The sequence below is a fragment of the Ictidomys tridecemlineatus genome, unplaced genomic scaffold (genome assembly GCF_052094955.1).
Source record: "Ictidomys tridecemlineatus isolate mIctTri1 unplaced genomic scaffold, mIctTri1.hap1 Scaffold_52, whole genome shotgun sequence".
Classification (NCBI taxonomy): Eukaryota; Metazoa; Chordata; class Mammalia; order Rodentia; family Sciuridae; genus Ictidomys; species Ictidomys tridecemlineatus.
The window spans coordinates 1,885,083-1,894,074 of NW_027523416.1; the positions used below are offsets into that span (position 1 = coordinate 1,885,083).

General features: G+C 36.5%; 1 pseudogene across 1 annotated transcript; it reads right to left on the reverse strand.

Annotated features, from left to right (window-relative positions):
- Positions 1–385: 385 nt before the first annotated feature.
- On the reverse strand, positions 386–8,391 carry LOC144373885 (protein N-lysine methyltransferase METTL21D-like; annotated as a pseudogene). The gene is made up of 6 exons (XR_013433453.1): positions 8,046–8,391; positions 7,840–7,950; positions 7,601–7,673; positions 6,185–6,304; positions 4,629–4,733; positions 386–1,471 (listed from the first exon to the last, which is right to left on the reverse strand). The product of XR_013433453.1 is annotated as a protein N-lysine methyltransferase METTL21D-like (transcript).
- Positions 8,392–8,992: the final 601 nt, after the last annotated feature.

Consider the following 8,992-nt stretch of genomic DNA (forward strand, 5'->3'; position numbering starts at 1 on the left):
CTACCACAGTCAATGTCAAATTTATCTTCACAATTCCATAATATTTTGGAACAAGCCAGAAAGTTGTCATTTGTCCTAAGACCTCACTAATGATAGATAGTGCTATCTGTAACTACCAAAAGCATCACACATTTAGGTTACACGAACTGCCTAGGGGGAAAAAGTGCTCAATGAAATGCTAGGGCAATATGAACAAATTATTTTGACAAAAAACAAAGCAAACTTTAAAGACTAAAGTAAGCCTGAAAGGAGAGAACTATTTCCTTTGCTTTGATCCTCAAAGTCTCTAAACAGGGCTGTTTTTGCACTTTCTGGAAGGCAGTCACCTGCTTTAGATGTTTATTTTCTTTAAAGCTATTTCTGAAACATTCACAAAGTCACAGGGTCTCAAAATCAATGTTTATTTTAACACATAAAATGTGACATCTAGCACCAATGCCGGTAAATACCAGAATTTCATCTGGTCACCACTCTGGAACCAGTGTAATGTAAGTCCTTGACTTTCAGTCCATGTGTGCTGAAGATTATCATAACACAAAATAGAAATGACACAGCATAAAAATAATTTGATAGATATGTATACAACTACATTTTTTTGTAGTTACGCAATAATCTTTTACTGTTTCATGTAAACAAGTTAACTTAATACCAGTGTTCTTAAACCAGATTTTCCTGGAAGACAATCACAAAGAAAAATGCATGAGCTATACCAGTGAATAACCCTGGAACTGGGCTTTCCATTCTCACTCCATTCCCAAATGAAAAATTTTGTAAAGGTACCTTTTGTTTCCCTAATCTCTTATTTTTTCTTCTTTGTAACTAATTATAATATTGTTCACTATTTAGAGTACTTACATATTTATTTGAAAAGAATAAAACTTTGGTAAATGTAAGTATACAAGACAATAGTTTTGTTTTTTTAAGTAAAAGGACAATTAAGCATTAAAGATACCATATGAAGCAAAAGACAAAACTATTGCCTAATTATGTAAAAGTGAAATATTTAAAATTTACTTATTCCCAAGGCAAACTAATGTTTACTGGTTTGAATTTAGAAAATTATTCGATAGTGATATACTTCTAAAAATTGCATCAGTTTACCTCTAGTTTCCTGAAAATGTGTCAAATCAACCATGTTGCTTCACTATTTACTTTTGGAAGATTTTAGCCTAATCCTAATACCAGTTTTTATTTGAGTAACTGATCTCAATATTTCTTTTAAGCAGAACTTAATGCTGAGGCTAAGTAAACCTAAGATGGATTTCAGGCCCACTGAAAGGCAGGCAGTCATTTTTCATATTGCAGGCAGACCATGGTGGTTGTCATCCATATATCAGACCTCTAAGGACATGCTGGAAAAATCTGTAAACACAATCTTCCCATGCTGTATTCACATGCTTCATTCACATCTTTAGCTTACCCAGGTTGTTAGAGGTTTGGGTAAGATGACAAAGTTTCATGACGGCAATTTCTATAAGAAAAAAAAAAAGTTCACCAACTATTTATGGAGTACTTAATACTAAGCAATATGCCCAGCAGTGGCTAAATGAAAGTCAAATGAATAACCAAGTATAATGTTTAGAAAGTTTTAAGCTGACACATGTTAAAGCTGCAAGCAACTAAGGAAAAAAAAAAGATATACTGGACCAAGTATAATGTTTAGAAAGTTTTAAGCTGACACATGTTAAAGCTGCAAGCAACTAAGGAAAAAAAAAAGATATACTGGACATTATCAAAATTCAAAACCTTTTTGCTATAAAAGACATAATACCAAAACAAGAAAGACAACCTGCAGAATAGGAGAGAGTATTTTGCAAATTGAACATCTGATGTTCAGTATCCAAAATGTTCTCTTAGACTTAATGAAAAGACAAATAACTCAATTTGAAAATGGGTCAATGATATCTTGTCAAGTGAGACAAGATATTCAACATCTTTAATCTTTAGTTATTAGGGAAATGAAAATAAAAAACATAAGATCTGCCGGGGGCAGTGGTGCATGCCTGTAATCCCAGCAGCTCAGGAGACAGATAGGAGAACTGCAAGTTCAAAGCCAGCCTCAGCAACAGCGAGGTGGTAAGCAACTCAATGAGACCCTGTCTCTAAATAAAATGCAAAATAGGGTTGTAGATGTGGCTCAGTGACTGAGTGCCCCTGAGTTCAATCCCAAGCACATCCCCCCACAAACAAACAAACATAAGATCCTATTTCACACCTCCTAAGATGGCTGTAGTTAAAACGATGGACAATGGCTTAGGAATACAGTTTGTCAATTCCTTAAAAAGTTAAACACAGAGTTCCTATATAACCAAGCAATACCACTCCAAGCATATACCTAAGAGATCTGAAAAGATGCTCACACAAAAAAAACTTCTACATAAATGTTCACAGCAACACCACTCATTACAGCTAAAGACTGAAAAAGTAAAATGCCACCAAATGATGAATGGATGGACAAGATGTACACATTCATACAAATAAATATTTTTTAGACATAAGAGTAAAAGCATGCCACAATATGGATAAACCTTGAAAACACTGTCTGTGTTGAGTAAAGAAGCTAGACGTAAGAGACCATATAATGTGAATAATTCATGACATGAGCACAATAGGCAGATAAATAGAAATAGAGGTTAGTGACTGCCAGGGGCTAGAGACTGGGGAGAAATGAGTGACTGCTAATGGTATGGAGTTTCTTTTGAGAAAGATGAAAACTTTGTTCTGTGAATATATTTATACTGAATTATATACTTCAAAAAGGTGAATTTCATGGTATGGGAATTATTATCAATTTAAAAAAATGAAGCAAGGCGTCATGGCACACTCCTATAATCCAAGCAGCTTAGGAGGCTGGGGCAACAGAAGGATTGTGAGTTCAATGCCAGCCTCAGCAACAGCGAGGTGCTAAGCAATTCAGTGAGACCCTGTCTCTACATAAAATACAAAATAGGGCTGGGGATGTGGCTCAGTGGTTGAGTGCCCCTGAGTTCAATCCCTGGTACCAAATATATATATATATATATATATATATATATATATATATATATATATATATATATATATTTAGGAACCCAAAATCTTTATGCCTCAAAAATTTCTACTTGTAAAACTGTATAATGCTTTAGTTAAAACTGAATCCCTTAGCTGGCTGTGATGATGCACGCCTGTAATTCCAGTGACTTGGAAGGCTGAGGCAGGAGGATCATAAGTTTGCAGTCAGCCTGAGCAACTTGATGAGACCATGTCTCAAAAAAAAAAAAAAAAAAAAAGACTAGTAGCTCAGCAACATCTGTCTGGGTTCAATCCCCAGTACCAAAATCAAAAACTGGATACTTTAAGGCATAAAACATTTTAAAATTTTTGTCACATTTATAAAAGGTGCTGGAGTTACAAAATAGATGAGATACAGTTGTACAAGTTAAAAACTGTAGGTGTCACAGATGCAACTTGCATAAAATGTGATTGTTATATCATGTAAAGGAAGCACCAAACAAGAGGAACAAAAATGAATTCTAGGGCTGGGGTTGCGGGTCAGGGGTAGAGTGCTCGCCTTGGATGTGCAAGGCCCTGGGTTCGATCCTCAGCACCACATAAAAATAAATAAATAAAATAAAGGTATTATGTACAACTAAAAAAAATGAATTCTATTTAATTAGGTGCATTTTTCTTTATAAACAGATCTGTCTATTTTTTTTAAAGAGAGAGTGAGAGAGAGAGAGAATTTTTAAATATTTATTTTTTAGTTCTTGGCGGACACAATATCTTTGTTTGTATGTGGTGCTGAGGATCGAACCCGGGCTGTACATATGCCAGGCAAGCGCGTTACCGCTTGAGCCACATCCTCAGCCCCAGATCTGATTACATTTTACTTTGTTAAAAATAATTTGAATGACTGAAGAAAGTTCACAAAAGTATGAACTGGCATTTTAAAATCTGAGTTAAGAGAAACTGCAATATAAAGAGCTAAGTCACCTGTCTGGGTTAATGCCCAATGCTATAGTCTGAATTAGTGTCTCCAAAGGGCCCATATATTAAAGGAGGAAGTGAAATCTTTCGAGATGAAACCTTATGGGGGAGGTCTTCTGGTCATCAGGGATGTGTTTTCCATAGGACTCTGCCCTTTCTTCTTTCTTTCCTTTTCCTTCCCAGCTATGAGGTGATTGGGCTTTCTCTGTCATGACATACTGCCTTGTCATAAGGCAATGGAGCAAAAGGATTACAGACTAGAAATGTGAGCCAAAATAAACTTTTCCTCTTTTTAAGTTGTTACCTCAGGCATTGTTACATTAACTGCTGCTTACTAACACATCCCATTACAAAGGTATATTTAAAAAAAGCCTGCTGGGCTGGAGGTTTAGTTGAGTGGTAGAGTGCTTCCTTCCACATGCAAGACCCTGACTTCAATCCCCAGCACAGCATGAAAGAAAACAAAAAGCCTGCTTTACTTAGAACAAGAACCAAAGGCAAGACAGATAAGTGATCTTAATCCTGAGTCAATGCCTGAGTTCATTGAAGAGTCATAGCTGTTTTACCACATCAAAATCAAGGCCTTGACCACACACAAGCCCAGAAACAGTGAACAGATGATGAAATATCCTCAGAAGATGAAGAACTGGAAATGTACTTACTGATTTTTTCTTTCTGATGTATATAATATGAATATCTTCACTTTGATACTCTTCATCATGTTTTTCCAAGGGAATTTTTTCAAAATCAAAGTCTAGATGAAGCAGCTATAAATTTAACAGATATACTTTAAACTCAATAATATGAACAGACCTGTGATAAAGAAGGTACAATGGTGGCTATCTTTGTAGGAATACTGATTAGGAAGGGGCACTGTGGAAACCTTCTGAGGTCTTAGAAATGTATATTTTTATGCTGGGTAGTAATTATGTGGCTGAGTGCTTGATATAAATGCATTTAACTATGTTTTACCTCAATAAAAATTATTTTAACTATATAAAAAATTAATTAAGAGTCCCAAAAGCTCAGTAACATTCTTCATATTCAGGAAAAACATGAAGGCTGGGGCTGTAGCTCAGTGGCAGAACACTTGCCTAGCATGAGTGAGGAACTGGGTTCAATCCTTAGCACTGATAAAAAAAATAAATAAAAATACATCTACATCTATTACTACAAAAAATAAATTTAAAAAAATTTATCATATATTATCTGAGGCAGTCATATTCTTGTTTTCTCATTAACCAAAGCAGTCCATCAGCAGACAAAAGTTGCAGAGCTATACAGATGTACAAAAAGATTTACTTGTAATGGGATGAATTTTTGCCCATAAAAAGGGCCTGGGTCACCACTGGGGGAAAAAGATTAAAAGATACGTAAGATGTTATGTATTGGGTGCAGTGGGGCATGCCTGTAATCCCAGTGGCTCAGGAGACCAAGACAGGAGGATCTCAAGTTCAAAACCAGCCTCAGCAATGGCGACAGGTTAAGCAGCTCAATGAGACCCTATCTCTAAATAAAATACATAACAGGACTGGGGATGTGGCTCAGTGGTTGAGTGCCCCTGAGTTCAATCCCCTGTACCAAAAATAGCTATGTACTACATTTGCAACTTCCTGTGACTCTTTCTGACTATTAATTAAGTCCCTAAAAACAGGTATGTAGGTCAGAGATTTCATAAAAATGTAGAGAAAAACAGAGAAGTACAAATTTATCACCTCCTCATTTCTATCATGAATTCTCTTTTTTAAAATATTTATTTTTAAGTTTTAGGTGCACACAATATCTTTATTTTACATTTATATGGTGCTGAGGATCTCGAACTCAGTGCCTCATGCATGCTAGGCGAGCACCCTACCACTGAGCCACAACCCCAGCCCCTCTATCATGAATTCTCTAAAAGCACTATATGTATCACTGATATGTTCCCCACAGCCAACAATTAAGAAATATTAAGAACTTTCTCAGAAAAGACAGTGTCACCATTATTATTTTACACGGTTCTGTAGATACAATATCAACTAATTAGATAAAAAATAAAGGATGAGAATAGAAAATGGGGATGGGCTTTGTGGAATAGTGGATTTTAAAGAGTCCCCTACTGGCTGGGTTCATACAAACAGATTGTCCAAATCTCCAAAATTGCCATAAAATACTAGATTAGTCATATATAGCCTCCCTGAAGGGTACTCACTACAAAGATAGATCTTATAGTCCTTACCTCAACATATTTTTTCTCAATTTCTGGATTTTTCCCCATTGTACGTTGTTCATAGCAACATATGATACAAGTTTTAGATCCACTGAGATCTTTCAGTGTTTTCAGCAATGGTTCCAAAGACTATAAAAGAAAAACGTATTTCATGACTTCAAAAATTTTCTATTAAGAGAAGGTTAGGGGAGTAAAAGGATTAATTCCCCTATTATTAATTTTTGAATCAATACAACAAAGTACATGTAGTTAACATTTTCTAATAATGATTGGTAAACTCCTCTTAATAATTAATTATTGGCCTGGGTGGTGGCTCAGTGGTAGAGCACTTGCTTAGCATGAATGAGGCACTGGGTTCAATTCTCAGCACCGCATCAAAATAAATGAATAAAATAAAGTCCATCAACATGTAAAAATTTTTTTAAAAATTAATTATTATACTACAGTTTTCAGAAAAAGAATTCAAGTGACTGTGTTTTGAAGTTCCCATGGAAATAAACGAATAGTGTTGATTTCACTCTTAAAAGTAATTTCACTTACTCTAATTTAATGTAGGATTTAAAAAATCAACAATTTTTCCTACAAAAGTAAATCTGAACTTAACTTGAACATGGATTGGCTCAATGCTCATTATTTTAAATATAAATGATACCCACAATGCTATCATAAACCAATATTTAAAGAAAAATATTGCAGTGGCACATGCCTGTAATCCCAGCAGTTTGGGAGATTGAGACAAAAGGATCCTGGGTTCAAAGCCAGGCTCAGCAATAGCAAGGCGCTAAGCAACTCAATGAGACCCTGTCTCTAAATAAAATACAAAATAGGGCTGGGAATATGGCTTAGTTGGTCATGTGCCCCTGAGTTCAATCCCTAGTTCCAAAAAAAGAAAAGAAAAAAGAAAAATATTTGATCTACTAAATCTTGCCACAAAACCATGAATTTTTTAAAAAATGCAACTTAATTCTCCTGGTGAAACATTTCATTGGGAACAACTAAGGGCAGAGGTGGGAGGCTAAGGGGTGATTTTAGGGCTGGAGATGTAGCTCAGTAGTAGAGCACTCACATGTGTAAGGCCCTGGATTTGATCTACAGCCCCCCTAATGTCTGCCATCCCCCCAAAAGTTTTTTTTTTTAAAAAGGTTATCATAGCTTTTCATAACAGATCCAAGTGGTAAAATCCTTTAAAACTTTTGAAGAAGCCTCTAATAAAATGCATATAACACTCTTCTAAACATGATTTGCAGGTATATATGAATGTATATACATAGTCTCTTGTGACTTTTGTTTTATTTTTGCTACAACCATCTATCATCCATAGACAAATATCCTGAATTCAGAGATGTTAAAATGTGAAGAAATGTAGTTTCAGAATAAAAAAAAACAGTTAATCGATTAGAGAGATTTCACTCACTGAACATTTACCTCCTCGTAGTATATGCAGTCAGCCATCAGTATGTAGTCTGGTGGAGAAGGAAAGTCTTCTATTTCTTCCCCCCTTCAAAATGGCAAACAAGTATTTTAAACTGTTAATAATTTAAAATACTCTTGCTTTATAAGCAAGAGCCAATAAGCTCATTTCGTATTATCATGGCTTTAACGAGATACAATTTAAAACAAACTATGAATTGGTATTTTAAAACAAGCTGAAAGGCCATACAAACCATTTCAGTACCTTGGCTTTAACAGAACCAGTGACAAGATGTTTGTTCATATTAATATTCATCTTCAGCAAGTCTTGCAATTCCTCAAGATCGGTGACCACAACATCTGCCCTATAAAATAACGTTGATTGAGGGGTAAGCACAGGGTGGGTAACTGGCAATATGAGTTTCAAAGCAAAGCGATGTCCCCTCCCTTCAATTCTTACCCGAGGGTAGCAGCCATGAGTCCCACCGCCCAGGTGCCTGAGCCCAACTCCAGCACCGACCGCCGGCTCAACACTTGGGCCCCGTCTCCGGAAAACCCCGGCGTTTCCAAGTATTTAGAGAGCACAATGGCAGCGTCCCAAACAACGCAACCCACACCACCGGAGTCATACCGCTGCAGTCGTAGTCCCATCCCGCTTCTCCAGAACTCTCACAAAGCTCCGCAGGGGATCCTCCACCACCGACTCCACAGCAGCCGCCATCTCTGCCGGCTAAAGGGTGCCGCTCGCTTAGTGACGACTCATCTGTGCGCCGCTCACAGGCCAAGCCTTGAGAGGGGCCCGCGCCTCCTAGTGGCGGACTTGGCACCTCGCGCGTGCGCAAGTCAACAAAGCCCAGAAGGCTGCAGCACCTTGGGTGTAACCCAGCACTAACCGCCCTCTTCCATTTCTTCTCCTGTAAAATGCGCCTGGCTTGAGGAACAGCTAGTTTAAGTCACTTTCCCAGATAAAACTAATATAATCCGCTCTGTGAAAAAACAAAGCAAACACTGGAGCATTTTTACGTGGTTAGAGATTGACTCATACTGTAGTTACCTTAAATCCAGGCAGCTTACCAAAGGTGTCTATTATCTTTCTCAGGAAGTTTCCAAGTGTGCTCCTACTTTTTCCGTATGAATGCATAAAAAGGATTGCTGGAAACTTGCAGCTTGCATTTACCAGTTAAATTTTTTTTTTAATCCCTCTAAAATTTACATCATATAAATTATTTGGGATTATGTAGTTTTAAGTTGCATGAAATAACTCAATGTGTGTATACATATATCTACAGTACTCTAATATCCCCTTGTTCTTTACAATGAAAACACATTTTTAAAAAAGTCTTTTAAAATTAAGACTGAGGTGATTTAATTAATCTTGTTAAGAACTCTGATACAAAGCACAGTAAA